Source organism: Callospermophilus lateralis, chromosome 12 (assembly GCF_048772815.1).
Source record: "Callospermophilus lateralis isolate mCalLat2 chromosome 12, mCalLat2.hap1, whole genome shotgun sequence".
Classification (NCBI taxonomy): domain Eukaryota; kingdom Metazoa; phylum Chordata; class Mammalia; order Rodentia; family Sciuridae; genus Callospermophilus; species Callospermophilus lateralis.
The window spans coordinates 101,393,490-101,409,227 of NC_135316.1; the positions used below are offsets into that span (position 1 = coordinate 101,393,490).

Below are 15,738 nucleotides of genomic sequence, written 5' to 3' on the forward strand. Positions count from 1 at the left end.
AATGGCCTCATTTTAATGCCGACGGTTGTGTATTTGGACATTATCTGGTAGAAATCGTCCCACTTAGAGTCTTCTTTTGCAGAGTCACATGTTCTCTGCTGTAGGGTTGGGATGCTGAATATTTAACCCCCAAAGTTCCACGTGTGAGAAGCTTGGTCTCCAGGGTGATGCCATTGGGAGGTGGTAGAACTGCTAGGAAGTGCAGCCTTATGGGATGTCCTCAGTTCACTGGGCACATGCCCTAAAAGAGGACCTTGGTCTTTTCCTCTTTACTCCCTGGCTTATGAAGTTAGGGGTCTGCTCTGCCATGTGATCTCTGTCATGCTATCGGACACAGCCACCAGAGGCCCAAAGCAGTGGGTCTGTCTGATCTTAGACTGGACCTTCAAAACAGTGAGGAAAAATAAATCTTTTTAACTTTATAAAATAATTACCTCAAGTATTTTATTATAGTAATGTGAAGCCGAATAATACACCAGCTCTGATCACATGTTCATTTATCTGTATTAACAAGAATTTTTAAAAATCTTGAAATGGGTAGTTCTTTTTCAAGCAAAACAAAACAAAACACGGAGACTGATATTTTTCACTGCACAAAATTAAAATTTTCTGAAGAGCACAAAAACTGTAAGCAAATACAAAAACAATTGAGGGAAAAGAGTTATAGTCTATATGACAAAAGATTAGTATCATTAATATATAAAGAATTTTTATAAATTAATAAGATCAAAACTCAATTCAAAAATTGGTAAAGGAATATAAACACAGTTGCTCCTACTATTCTGTTTTGCTTTTTTTTCCATAGTATTAGGGATTGAACCCAGGGGCACTCTATCACTGAGATACATTCCTTTTTTATTTTGAGACAGGGTCTTCCTAAGCTAATTAGGAACTTACTAAATTGCTGAGGCTGGCTTCAAACTTGTGATCCTCCTGCCTCAGCCTCCTGAGTCCCTGGGATTATACAAAGGTGCCACCACCCCCGGCCCCTACTTTTTCTTTTTTTAAAATTTTTTTTGTAGTTATAGATGGATAGAATGCCTTTATTTTATTTGTTGATTTTTATATGGTGCTGAGGATGGAACCCAGTGCCTCACGCATGCTAGGCAAGTACTCTACCACTGAGCCCCAGCCCCAGCCCCCTACTTTTCTTAAGTAACAAAAAGACAAGGGATTCCAGCTGGCTCTGTGTGCACTCTCTGTCAGCATATTGCTTCAGTGCCTCTAGGATTTAGGAGTTACGTAGAGTCCAGAAAAGAGGAAATAATTCTCACCTGTAAGTTTGTTCAAAACTGTGTGGCCCAGGAATCCAGGAGCACAGAGAGTCTGAGAGTCTTAAGTTTTCGGCTTTGGAATCCTTTCTCAGGATACAGGAAAGCACGCCTGCCTCACGCAGAGACCCAAAGGTCCACGTGCACCAAGTTTCTGGATCTCAGTCCTGCTGGAGAGAGTCAGGTAAAATAAGAAGTGAGTAAAATGCAGTGTTCAAGGGAATTAAAACAAAAACCCCAATGCCTCTTGGAAGGCAATCTCAAACCCGGGGCTTGGTCCATGGAAGGAAAGTCTCCATTCAGTAGGAGCACGTGATCCTCCAGCCCAAGGCACCAAGGAAGCCTGGAATAGAGGGTAGTTCACTCAGACCTAGAGGAGGGTTCAAACTCTCGACCTCCCTGAGAAATAACAGCTATAATCTCTCCTACAGACAAGTCAGGAGAGAAGGAAAAAAGTGTATTCACTGCCATCGGGCAAAGCTTATTTTAAGCTTTGGGGCTGGGGCTGAAGCTCCGTGGCAGAGCGCTGCCTAGCATGTGTGAAGTACTGGCTATGATCCTTAACATCACATTTAAAAAAAAAATTGGCATTCTGTACATCTACAACTACCATAAATAAATAAATAATAAAAAAAGAATGCTGAGTTTTCAGGATGAGAGTCTCTAAATCTTTTAAAGTCAGATAAATTTATATTTAAAAAAATTAAAACCACTCTGAAGTAGTCTTGGTGGAAATGGTAACAATGAATCTGATTGAGCCTTTAGATTTAACTTCCAATTCATAAGAATACAGGGGCTAGAGGAGCAGGTTAAATCATACTGTACAAACAGCAGTCACATAAACCCAGAAAATAAAGCATTCTACAGGCAACAAACCAAGTGTCATTATCAAGTCATTAGCATTAAACCCATAGGTTGCTCCAAACCAGGGTCAGCCAACTATGGCCTATGGGTAAGTCTAACCCACCAGGGAGTTTAAAACAAAGCAAAACAACTCTGAAAATGCAACGTTACTTGAACACAGCCAACTCACTGACGTTTACATATCAGCTATGGCTTCTGCGTGACAGAAAGTCACAGAGACCCTGCGGCCTGCAAAGCTGAGAGTATCTAGCCAACTGCCTGCCCTAGATGAAAATGATAATCAACAAATACCACGTGTGGCCCTTGTTTGGCTTATCATTCACACAAACCAACAGTAAAAAGTACATTTCTCTTAGTGACAGCCTGTCTCAAAATAAAAAATAAAAAGAACTAGGGATGTTGCTCCGTGGCTGAGTGCCCCAAGGTTCAAACCCCAGTACCAAAAAAAGAAAAAAAGCATTTTTGAGGCAATCAGAGAAATCTCTCTATAAACTAGGTTTAGAAAACATTAAGGAATTATTGTCAATTTCATTAGGTGGTAATGTTATTAGGGTTTTACAAGAAAATGTCCATTTTTTCAACACCCATAAATCAATATACAATTTCTGTATATCAGTGACAAATATTCTGAAAGAGAAACAATGAAATTATCCCATTTACAATAGCCTCAAAAAAAAAATCTTGGGAATCAACTTAATGAAATAAGACCTGTACAGTGAAAACTATAGAACACTAAAGAAAGAAATTAAAGAAGACCTTAGAAGATGGAAAGATCTACCTTGCTCTTGGATAGGCAGAATTAATATTATCAAAATGACTATACTACCAAAAGCATTATACAAATTTTATGCAATTCCAAACAAAATTCCAACGACATTCCTCATAGAAATAGAAAAAGCAATCATGAAATTCATTTGGAAAAATAAGAGACCCAGAAAAGCTAAAGCAATCCTTAGCAGAAAGAGCGAAGCAGGTGGCATCATGATACCAGAACTTAAACTATACTACAGAGCAATAGTAACAAAAACAGTGTGGTAGTGGCACCAAAATAGAATTGTAAACCAATGTTACAGAATAGAGGACACAGAGACAAACCTACATAAATACAGTTATCTTATATTAGACAAAGGCACCAAAAACATATATTGGAGAAAGGATAGCCTTTTCAACAAATGGTACCAGGAAAACTGGAAATCCATATGCAACAAAATGAAATTAAACCCCTCTCTCTCATCTTGCATGAAACTCAACTCAAAGTGATCAAGGACCTAGGAACTAAACCAGAGACCCTGCAGCTAGTAGAAGAAAAAGTAGGCCCAAATCTCCATCATGTTGGATTAGGTCCAAACTTCCTTAATAAGATTCCTGTAGTGCAAGAATTAAAACCAAGACTCAATAAATGGGATGGATTCAAACTAAAAAGCTTCTTCTCAGCAAAAAAAAAGCAATCAGTGAGGTAAATACAAGGCCTACAGAATGGGAGCAAATTTTTACCACATGCACATCAGATAGAGTACTAATCTCTAGGACATATAAAGCACTCAAAAAACTTAACACCAAAACAAACAAACAAACAAACAAAAAAAAAAACACAACCCAATCAATAAATAAGCCAAGGAACTGAACAGACACTTCTCAGAAGATGATATACAATCAACAAATATATGAAAAAAATATTCAACATCTCTATAAATTAGAGAAATGCAAATCAAAACTACTCTTAAGATTTCATCTCACTCCAGTTAGAACGGCAGCTATTAAGAATACAAACAACAACAAGCATTGGTGAGGATGTGGGGAAAAGGGCACACTCTTACATTGCTTGTGGGCCTGCAAACTGGTGCAACCAATCTGTAAGGAGTATGGAGATTCCTTGGAACATTGGGAATGGAACCACCATTTGATTCAACTATCCATTTCCTTGGTTTATACACAAAGGACTTTAAAACAGCATACTACAGGGACACAGCCATATCAATGTTTATAGCAGCACAATTTACAATAGCTAAATTGTGGATCCAATCTAGATACCCTTCAGTAGATGAATGGTTAAAGAAAATGTGGTATATATACACCATGGAATATTACTCAGCATTAAAAGAGAATAAAATCACAGCATTTAGAGGTAAATGGATGGAGTTAGAGAAAATAATGCTGAATGAAGTAAGCCAATCCTACAAAACCAGATGCTGAATGTCTTCTCTGATATAAGGCTGATTCATAATGGGGATGGCGGGGCATGGGAGGAACAGATGAACTTTAGATAGGGCATAGGGGAGGGAGGGGAAGGGAGGGGGCATGGGGGTAGGAACGATGGTGGAATGAGATGAACATCATTACCCTAAGTACATGTATGAAAACACAAAAAAATTTAAAAAATAAAAATTAAAAAAGTCAAGAGGTATACTTAGGAACAACTCTTTGGAAACTTCTCTGGGCTCCCCAATAAAATTGGAGTGCAGGAGAGGCACAATGTCCCTCTCCTCCTTGGGAACCCACTTTCTCCCTTGAGAGTGTCCCCTTTTCTTTTTCCTATTCTCTGAACAACAAAAAGAGCAACAAAGGAAATGTCCATTTTTTGAAGGTGGATACGGAACTATTTAGAGGGGAACTGTTATGTTGTCTGGGATAAACCACTTTAAGTTGCTTCAACCAAAAAAAAAAAAGAAGAAGAAGAAGAAGAGGAGTTACGTGATCTATTTGACAGGTATATGGAAATTATACTGTTCCCTGTGCTTCTATGTTTGCTTACATTTTTCTTAAAATAAAGGAAGACATCAGAACCTTGAGTAAAAAGGAGCTGATCACCAGAGAGCTTTTTCCCAGGCACCTGTCTGACCAGTCCTCCGCACACTGGGGGCAACCTGGCTGAACTCTTCCCTAGTCTCATTTTAAGCATTTTATCTTTGCTCATGGTGTCAACCTCCAGGAATGCCACTTTCCTACAAGAATTCACTCTCTACTCAAGGTCTGGGCCTGGCGTGACCTTCCCTGTTGTCCTCCTGTGTGTGTTCATCTCCACTCCAACAGCACACTGGATGCCACACAAACCAGAGACTTCCCATCGCTGGGTCCCTTCTGGAAAGCCATTTGAGGGGGTCCACCAATACTACACAGAATAACCACAGCCTGCAGCCTTCTGGGTCCAGGGACTAAACAAGGCTGCCTTGCTCTGAGCAGTTTCACTGCCATAGAGTCCTTCAGCTAAGCAATGCATTCCTGGAACCGAGATGCCGGTGGTCACGCTTAACTGAGGATCTCCAAATAAAGTCTTCAGTAGCCAAGGTTTACCACCTTTCAAGGACTGCAAATGCTGACAGCTGGAACTGAGAGATATTAGGAGGTAAACTAAAAAGAAAAATAAAAAAAAAAATAGGTTTCTACCCCTGTTTTGTTCACATATTGCTACCTCCTGCCAGCATCACAGTGAATAATCACCTTCTCCAGGACTAGTGTGAGTAGTTAGGTTTCTGGTTGGTAAAATCAACTAGTATAAAATATTTCCATACAAAAATCCACCAATTAGAATTTAACTTTGCAAACTCAGCTTTTAAAAGATAAATGCTGTGCACTGAAGGAAGAGAGGTTTGCTTATTCAAAAACTTATGGTTTCTTCTGGGAGCTGTTTCAGAAAAAAAGGAGTCCGGACTGCAGGGTTCTCCATAGTGGCACGTCATTACATTGAATGGGGCCAGGGAAGTCTTCAGTTCCAAGAAAATGGACAAAAGCCTGTGTATTGTGCTTAAACCCCACACTTCATATAGGTCAATCCAATTAATTCAGAGATATGCTTTAGTTTTTATTTCGTGATCCCACCCCCCCCCAAACCCCGGGGCAATGAATAACCTACTCTAAACAAGAAAACGAAAGAAAAAACATAGTCACAATTCTAGGGCATCATCTTATCTCTTCAATACTAAGGCACTGAACTCAACCCCAGCAGCAAGCTGTGTTCAAAAGACGCCTCTGTTGGGTTCTGAGCGAGCCGGTGGCGTTACCCTGGCCAACAGAGAAGCAGCAACCGTGACCGCACTTGAAAGCCAGGAAGAGGACCTCTCCCAAGCCCAGACGTCCCTCGAGTGGCTCCAGGAAACCTAAGAGCCAAGCGCGCAAGGCCAGAAGTTTGTATTTTTCTTCTGCAGGCTTTGGTGTCCTTCAAAACAGCATCTCTAAAATCAAAAGCTGGATTTCTGAAATCGTCCCCGCTCCGATCCTGCCAAAGCGGCCTTGGGGGCGGGTGGCCGTTCACCGGGACGCGGCGCCCACGGGGGCCTGCGGCGGTTCCCGGCTCCTGCGCGCTCTCGCGGCGGCCCTGGCCCAACGGCGCCCCGTGCCCGCGCCGCCCGCGCCCGCGCCTGCGCCTCACCTGCGGCCCCGCGCCGTCCTGGGACCGCGCGCCCGCCGCGGAGCGGAAATGCCCTGTTCGGGCGCCGCCCCCAGGTCGCCCCGGGCGGCGCCCCCTGCAGGCTGCACGCCGCTGCGCCCGACCCTGCGGCGCCCTGGTTCCGGCCGCGCCCTGGCCCTGACCTCGCGGGCCGCACGCCACGTCACACCTGGCCGCGCACTGCAACCTCTCCAGACCGCAGCCAGCTCCCACACCTGGGGACGCCACCGCAGACGCAGACTCAGCCACCTCCGCGCTCCTGGAAGCCCCACTTCAGACACGTGTCCTCTAACGCCCCTGGGCACTCACGCTGCCCAGTGACTCCTGGGGCACACCACAGCAGACACGGGGACTCACCAATGACACACCAGGTGGACACACCTGGGGGTGAATCCCATAGGTGTCAGCGAGGCCTCACACCTGAGCACATGCACTTAAGCTGCATATAGATCATCATGGAGCCATGCTGCCCACTTTCCCGCTTTTAAACTACAACTATTGCTTAGGGGGCAGTGGAAAGGTGGCTTTCACCTGTCCTCTGGACCCAGGACTGAATTTGAGCCCCAGAAACTAGAGGTGCAAGAAACAAAAGCTGAGGGGGGATTTTTCTCCAGAAACGCTAGATTCTGGGTTTAAGCAATGTTATTTTGGAGATCCAAGTTACAGGAATGGCATAGAAATGAAGACTACTTCTGTCCCCCTGAGAGACACAGTTAAAGAAATATTATCATTATATCATATATATATTATATTATATTATATTATAATATAATGCTAATCGCAATATCCCCCTAATCACTTCCTGCCCCTCTACTTTTTCATCTATGTCAATTGCTCAAAATTGTTTTATAATCTGATTTTTTATTCAGACATTTCCAACAATGCTGGTAGGGTTCTATTTTGAATGGATATGCAATTCCAAAAGAAATCAAAGATCAAATGCATACAGCACTAAGTTTTATAGAGTTCTTTCTTGTCTTGGGCAACTCAATTAAATTGAGATGTATTAAAAACCTTGTCTAGCATATAGTTTTTAGCATGTTAATATTTTAAAGAGTAGCGTAATGCTATTTTTTTTTAGAAGAGGAGTAATGTTTCTATCCTCTCCTTCTCGGATGATCCTGTCAGCCTAGGAAAATCAGGAAGACAGGTGAATCGATAATTCCTCCAATAAAGGAAAATTAAAAATGGTCAGTGATAAGTTGCATTGATTTCCAGAAAAGGCTGGGAAAGCTGGATCTAACATAGATTGAGCTCTGTGGGATGAAATCTTCATTTGAACTATCAAAATGTTTTTGTTCTGCTGGATCAAACCCAGGGCCTTGTGCATGGTAGGCAAGCTTTCTACCACTGAGCTACATCTCCTGTCCAATAACATGATTTTAAATAGTCGTTTTTGAAGTGTGCTCCCGGTGAAGCAGCACTTGGGTCTTGAAGCATGCACTCTCAAGGCCACATACCTTTCCTACTGAGTCAGCAATTCTGGGGCTGAGGCACAGTGCAGGGCATTTTTATTGGTGATGATGACAGAGGTTCAAGCTTGAGAACCATGGTCTACTAAGGACCTACTGTGCTTCTCATACTTTAATGTGCGTGAGAAGCAACCGGGGACCTTGTTTGAACATGCAGACTCTGGCTTTGCTAGCTAAAAGTAGGATCTAAAATTGCAGATTGACAGCACTGATGAGGATTTACTTGTCTATGTGAGCAGTAAAGGCAAGCGTGGGGGGCACACCTCATTAAAAAAAAAAAAAAAAAAAGTCAAAATTTCCCAAGGGATTGGTTTGCTGGGTGTAGGTAAGGCCTTGGCTCGTCAGTTTAGCATTGGTGGATTACTCAGGAGCCCTTGGCAAGCTGACTCTGGTGGATTGTAGGACCAGTTGACTCCCCCAGTCTGTGAGGTTGTGTCTAGTAGAAAAGGTTAGCTCTCCATTGGACTGTTTTTTCTGCTCATTCTGGTCCATTTGTTTTACCATTTTACCACCTCCCATGCCCCTTCAACAAAGGGTCACACAACTAGCAAAACTCTATGCATATGAATTGAATTAAGATGGATCCATACCTTCTGAATTAAAAAGTTTGTGGAGGGGACTTACTGTAAATGTGGCTGTTGACCGGATGACAATATTTTAAGCTTTTACAATTAAAATTGTGTACACATTCTATGTAACATCCAATAATTAAATGTTTGGCAAGTGTCATTAAGCAGAATGTACAATGGTACTGGTGGTAAATATTCATGATAGAAAGAATATATGAGTATATGTATACATGATGTGTTTACTTGAACACATGCTACAACTTAATGAAATAATCATTTTAAAAATTCTAAATTGTATCTAAGGTACCATTTATCCTAAAATAAAGCAATGCATGTTCTGTGCTGCAAATTAGAATTAGATTATTTGGCTGACATATAAGTGTTAGTTGTAACTTTTTAAACATATGAACCATATCACCATAAGTCCATATCACTTCTTCCAAGATCTATATTAGAACATAGTTTTCATATCCACTACTCCATTAATAGAGTGGCATATTTCTTTTTTTTTTTTTTTTGAGAATTTTATTTTATTTTATTTATTTTTTATTTTTTTATTGGTTATTCAAAACATTACAAAGATTGCAGAATCACATCGGTTACACATCCACATTTTTACATAATGCCATAATAGTAACTGTTGTATTCTGCTACCTTTCCTATTCTCTACTATCTCCCCTCCCCTCCCCTCCTATCTTCTCTCTCTGCCCCATCTACTGTAATTCATTTCTCTCCTTATTTTTTTCCCATTCCCCTCACAACCTCTTATATGTGATTTTGTATAACAATGAGGGTCTCCTTCCATTTCCATGCAATTTCCCTTTTCTCTCCCTTTCCCTCCGACCTCATGACTCTGTTTAATGTTAATCTTTTCCTCCTGTTCTTCCTCCCTGCTCTGTTCTTAGTTGCTCTCATTATATCAAAGAAGACATTTGGCATTTGTTTTTTAGGGATTGGCTAGCTTCACTTAGCATAATCTGCTCTAATGCCATCCATTTCCCTGCAAATTCCATGATTTTGTCATTTCTTAGTGCTGCGTAGTACTCCATTGTGTATAAATGCCACATTTTTTTTATCCAGTCATCTATTGAGGGGCATCGGGGTTGGTTCCACAGTCTAGCTATTGTGAATTGTGCTGCTATGAACATCGATGTGGCAATATCCCTGTAGTACGCTCTTTTAAGGTCTTCAGGGAATAGTCCGAGAAGGGCAATAGCTGGGTCAAATGGTGGTTCCATTCCCAGCTTTCCCAGGAATCTCCATACTGCTTTCCATATTGGAAATTTGCAGTCCCACCAGCAATGTACAAGAGTACCCTTTTCCCCACATCCTCTCCAGCACTTGTTGTTGTTTGACTTCATAATGGCTGGAGTGGCATATTTCTTGAACTTGGTATTGTTTAAAAATGACTTTTCTGGCTGTTTCAGGACTATTAATTTTCTCTCCCATTATCTTGCAAATTCCTCGTGTCACTGACTTTTTTTTATGATTACAGAATGTTTAATGATAGTTCTCTACACATAGCTGGTTTCCGCAAATACTCCTGGAATATCAGATTGTATTCCCAAGTTTTTAACTCATTTAATCTTTATTAGTGAGCATGGTATTTTGATCATTTGAGAGTCATAATTATAGAAATCCAGTGGCTTCTGGAAAATGTGGGACTTGTTATTGGGAAAGAAATAATTCTTTATTTTTTTCTAAAATTATTAGATAAGTACTGAAAGCACAGCCTCTGTGTCCTAAAAATGGCCAAGCTACCCACCTACACCACTCACAAGGGTGTTCCCCACACCTTTAATTCTTTTTGTAGTGTTTTTTTGAACTTATATAAAAAGAAATGTCTCTCAAAAAAGAAAGTTCATAAAGTATAACCATTATATCTGGCTTCATTTATCCTGAGGCAGCTATAGAGTGAGTTAGATCCTCCTTACCTGTAGAGAGAGGGGTCCCACTTCTGCCATGACACTGAGGAGCTCTGTGGATGGGCTCTACAGATAAACTGGTGTAAATATATACATATTTTTAAATTTAATGTATCTGGAAATTGTCCAAAGGGCATACATCAAGTGAAGAAACGTTTATTTAACAAAGTCTATGAAAACTCAAAAAAGCAAAACAAACTCTATGCATATTTTCAAAACTCGACAAACAGTTCCTTTATCAAGTCCAAGACTTTAAACTAGAAAATGTCTTTAACCAGAATTTTCTTGTTTGACCATCTCTATTACCTAAACATGAGCAAGCAATGGACAAGCTCTATTGTTCTAGTCTGCTTCATGCTGTTACAATAGAATACCTGATACTGGGATATTTATAAAGAACAGGAATTGCTTGCTCACAGTTCCGGAGGCAGGAAGTCCAAGATGGAGGTGATGGTGGGTTGGGTGTCTGGTGAATGCCAGTTCTGCTTCCAAGATGATGCCTGGAATGTGTAGTCTTCAGAGGGGCAGGATATGGTTTTTTCCACGGCAGAAGAGAAAGAAGAACAAAGAATCCACTTGCACAAGCTCCTTTATAGAGGCACTAAAACCACCCATGAGGGTGGAGTCCTCATGACCTAATCGCTTCTCAGAGCCTCATTTCTCAGTACCATGGCATCGGCAGTTGAATTTCAACATGAGTTTGGGAGGGACGAGCAGACCAAAGAATATGTTTTCCAGATCTGGAGAGAATAAAGTAGATGCCTGATTTATATCTGACTGCACACTCTACTACTTACTATTAAGTAGGAGGCTGGCCTCATCTCCCTATTATTCCTCCTGCATGCCTCTAGTCTTCAAATACGGCACAATATGTGGGAAAATACCTTTGCATCTCTTGAAACGATAGTTATCATGTGAAGTAAACAAAGGAAGTAAAAGGCCAAGTAAGGAGCTTGAAGCTAAGCTGAATAACACTGTGAAAATCCACTGAAATACTATCAAATTAATTTAGTGATTCATGAAAAAAAAATTGTTTGGGGTCTTAACTATTCTACAGCCTGATTCTAACCCACCATGTGTATTTGTAGGGTCCTCAAACCAAGAAGGGATTTTATACTTCTAAATGCTTGAAAATAAATCAAAACCAAAATAATATTGATGCAAATCAGAGTTCAGTGTCTAAAACACACTCACAGCCTTTGGTTATATACTCTCTATGGCTGATTTTGTTGTTGTTTGTGGTACTGGGGATTGAACCCAGGGCTGCTCTACCACGAGTCACATCCCAGCCCTTTTTAATTTTTGATACAGGCTCTCATTAGGTTGCTTCAGCTGGCCTTGAAATTTTGATTCTCCTGTCTGTGCCTCCCAAATCTCTGGGATTACAGGCATGTGCCACCATGCCTGTCACTATGGCTGCTCTCAGCCACAGAGACCATCTGGTCTCAATTGTCTTTATTACCTGCCCTTTTACAGAAAAATGTTTGCCTACCCTACAAACTTTGTCTCTTACTCCAGCCTCTCTAATACCTGCTTCTTCTTTCTGTGGTAGTGGATTAATGGGTTTTTCCTCCATAGAACCGAGTTTCATGAGCCCAGGTCTACATCCTTGTGCACATGTACCAAGTACTTCACCCTGCAGTGTGCACAACTGCAAAAGTAATTAAATTTACTTTTAGATCATTCCCTGTATGTTCATCATGAGGAACTAAACAAAAAGACTCCACATTTCAACTGAGGTTCATTAATGAGGCTAATTTAGAATCTGAGAATGAAGAAGTAAAACTCTGTCCTTATACACATCAGGCTGTGACAGTCCAGATTGGGACAGCGGCAGAGCTGTAAAAATAAACGTAGTATATATTCTATATACTATATACATACATATTCTATATACTATATACCTCCACTTCTAACCTTTCCTGTAAAAATTAGCTGTTAAATTTGAAGGCGGCAGGATTATTCTTTTCTTTCTTTTCAATCTGTCAAGTTACTTTACTTGGTACAACAAGTCTCACTGCTAAACAATTTCCATGGCAAAGAAATTAATGAGCGAAGAAAACCAATCTCATGAAGCTAAGTTTGCTCACATTAAATTCAATCCTGGTATTTCTGTAAATAATGTTCTAAAGATGATGTGGGATGCTGCGGGTCTGGTTTTGTTTTGTTTTGTTTTTGAATAAGGCCTTGACCTTTTCTCCACAAAAGATAGGCAACATCTTTCCCAAGAAGTAGATGGTATTTTCCGAGCAGTTGTGGTTGAAACGGCTCATTCTTGCCCATCATTTATAGTTTCAGGAATAAGAAGCAAAGACTGGAGTAAAGCACTATATGAGATTATTTCATTAGCCTTGGGAATAAACCTCTAATCATGAATAAGGGAATAATTGGAAGAATTCTTAGAAGAAATAACCTGACCAGCCAAATATGCCACCCACTATGATCAAAGCTAATTACACTGCAAAGAGCCACCGACATCCGGGTCCTCTCTCTAACCCTGTAGTTTTGCTGCCATTGTTCTTGAAACTGGAATCAAGTAATTGGGCCTTGCCACCCAAACAGTGACTTTTTAAAGACTTTTCAAGAAAATAATGCTATTCCAGTGGCTAGAGTAGACTTTACAAAATGAAATGAATCTTGGTCTCCTGGTGGGTGGTGGATTGATAGGACTGGGTGGACACCGGGGTGTCTTCTCACGACGTCCGTGGACAGCTTTGTGAGTATCATCACTCCCACTCTACCTATGATATAGCTCTGGGAGGCAAGTAACTCAAAGGCACCCTGCCAATAAACAAGGGTGCCAAGACTTGAAGCTACGTCCTGCTGAACTGAAGCCCTGTGCTCTTTTCTTTTTATTGGCACACATTATTCGTGCAGAATGGTGTCTTTCATCGTGTACATAAAAGCATAGTTCGACCAGTTGCACCCCCAGGACCTCCCCGTCCTCTCCTCCTCCCTCCCAAGGTCCTCTTCCCTCGATTTTCACGACACCCCTTTCCCCCTCTCGCTTCAGCTAGACTTTTCTGAGTCTAGCTCAAAATTATGGTTTCCAGTTCCATTGATTTTCCTGAAAAAACAATTTAACAAAACAAAACAAAAACAAAAAAGCCCCAGAACAACAACAACCACCACCAAAACAGCCCTGTGATCTGTGATCTTTAACATGATGGCTAAACAGGGAAACGGGTAGTATATGCTGTAATGTGTGTTACCAGGCCTAGTCACTTCCTGTAGTTGGACCTCTTTGTTAAAAGTACTAGTTCCAATAAATAACCTTACATGTTATTTAATGAAACTCGACGCGCTGTCTATGAAGACCTTTCATACACGTGATCAGTCAGATACTTAATTCTGCATTGCATAATATATGAAAGGCGAGGGGGAATTACTTCCCCTTTTCAAATGAGGAAAGGAGATAAGATGGCTTCATGTTGGTCTTTCGATTGGCATGTGACCTGTCTCAGCCCAAAGACCACCAGGTACAGAGCTGTAGTTGGATGAAGTCAGGCCTATGGGCTTGTGGCAAGGAATGAGTCCACCCAGAGGAAGCCTGGGATGTGTCATCAAAGACACAGCTGGGAGGTTTGGGGACAGGGAAGAGTTTAGGTGAAACTGAAGGGGAAACTGTTGTGACAGGCTGAGATGGCAAGGCTGCACACTGAGGGTCCTCATCAGGTCTGGACCACGGATCAGGTGCAAGGCCCTACATCTCTGGAGATGTGGACCAGTGCATCCAGAAACCTGCCCACACACTCTCACCTGCTGGGAATTGGGGGCTGTTTCCAACACACATGGGGCGCTCATTCTTACTGATTTCAAACAGCCACGTTTCTCATAGTGCTTATCCAGAAACTTCTCCGTGAGCAAGAAGCAGCATGCACCCAAGAAGGGGGTTGTTTGACCTGTTACCACATCAGTATGTCCTTGGGAGAAGTGTGGCTTCCTATCCCAATCTGGACTGTCACAGCCTGATGTGTATAAGACAGAGTTTTACTTCTTCGTTCTCAGGTGCTTTTTACCTTTCAGATAATTTCAGGACTAGAAACCTTCAAAATATCTTAGAGGGTTGGAAATTCAAACACTGGTACATTTCACAACCAATTTTTATAGGGATTTGTATAAGTTTGCAAAGCAACTCACTATTACAACCTTTTTTGGGGGACTTCTGTATTTCATTTTTAAGAAACACATTTTAAGCATCTAAGCATGTTTGAAAGCCCACTGGTTTAGATTAACCTTCTCATTTTGTAGTGGAGAAATTAACAAAAGCAATAGCAACCTCCTCTATTTTTATGAGAAAACTAAGGCCCGGAGTGATTAAGTGACTCATCTCAGGTTCCAGGTCACTAATGTCAGGATTGGGCTCATTTGTTCCTGACAGAATTGTTGATGCTCAAAAGCACATGACTTCTTCAGCTGGGCATGGGGGCACACACCTGTATCCCAGCGGCTCAGGAGGCTGAAGCAGGAGGATCACAAGCTCAATGGCCGTGCAGGCACAATTGGACTCAGATCCAAAGCTTCGGGAAAGCATACTTCCAGAAGTCAGTACATGAGAAGGCTCTCGGCTCTCAAAAATGCAATTTGGATTGTGATTCCAGGGAGGTAAACGGTGGGGAGGCACATAATACGTGAAAACCAGGAAGTTCACTGTTTCAGTTAGTTTTTTCATCACTGTGACCAACATACCCCAAAAGAACACCTTAGAGGAGGAAAATCTTACGTAAGGCTCACAGTTTCACAGGTCTCAGTCCATAGATGGCCAGCTTCATTGCTCTGGGTCTAAGGTGAGGCAGAGGCGAGCTGCTCCCCGCATGGCAGCAAGAGGGGCCTGCAGGGAAGATGCAGCTTTCCTGGGCACGTCCCTAGGGACCTGCCTCCTCCAGCCACACTCCACCTGCCTACAGTGACCACCCAGTCAGTCCATCAAACTAGGGTGGACTGGTTAGGTTACAACTCTCATAATCCAATCATTTCGCCTCTGAATAGTTCTGCATTAACAGGCGCTTTGGGGAGGATGGACGTATATCCAAAACATAACATTCACCATTAACAGAAATATTCAAAAGTTGTACCCAAAAGACAAAAATATGACTTACTCCAAGAAAATATGAAAGGGGTTATTTTGCAAGAATGGTGTCAGGAAATATAAGTGGAGGTCCTTCCTTGTATTTTCCCTCTCTTCTTCTTCCTCCCTTCCTATTGCTGCCAATCCCAGACTTTTTTATATCAGTTCATATCTACTGACCTGGT

At 41.5% G+C, this 15,738-nt stretch overlaps 1 protein-coding gene across 2 annotated transcripts in view; it reads right to left on the reverse strand.

Moving 5' to 3' along the window:
- Positions 1 to 6,540, reverse strand: part of Ggact (gamma-glutamylamine cyclotransferase) — a 39,067-nt gene extending 32,527 nt beyond the window's left edge. For both annotated transcript variants that reach the window (XM_076872512.1, XM_076872513.1), the window contains exons 1-2: positions 6,502 to 6,540; positions 1,275 to 1,441 (exon numbers count right to left, since the gene is read on the reverse strand). The gene's annotated coding sequence lies outside the window, so the exon portion shown is untranslated. The remainder of the gene's footprint in view (positions 1 to 1,274; positions 1,442 to 6,501) is intronic.
- Between the last annotated feature and the right edge of the window lie 9,198 nt (positions 6,541 to 15,738).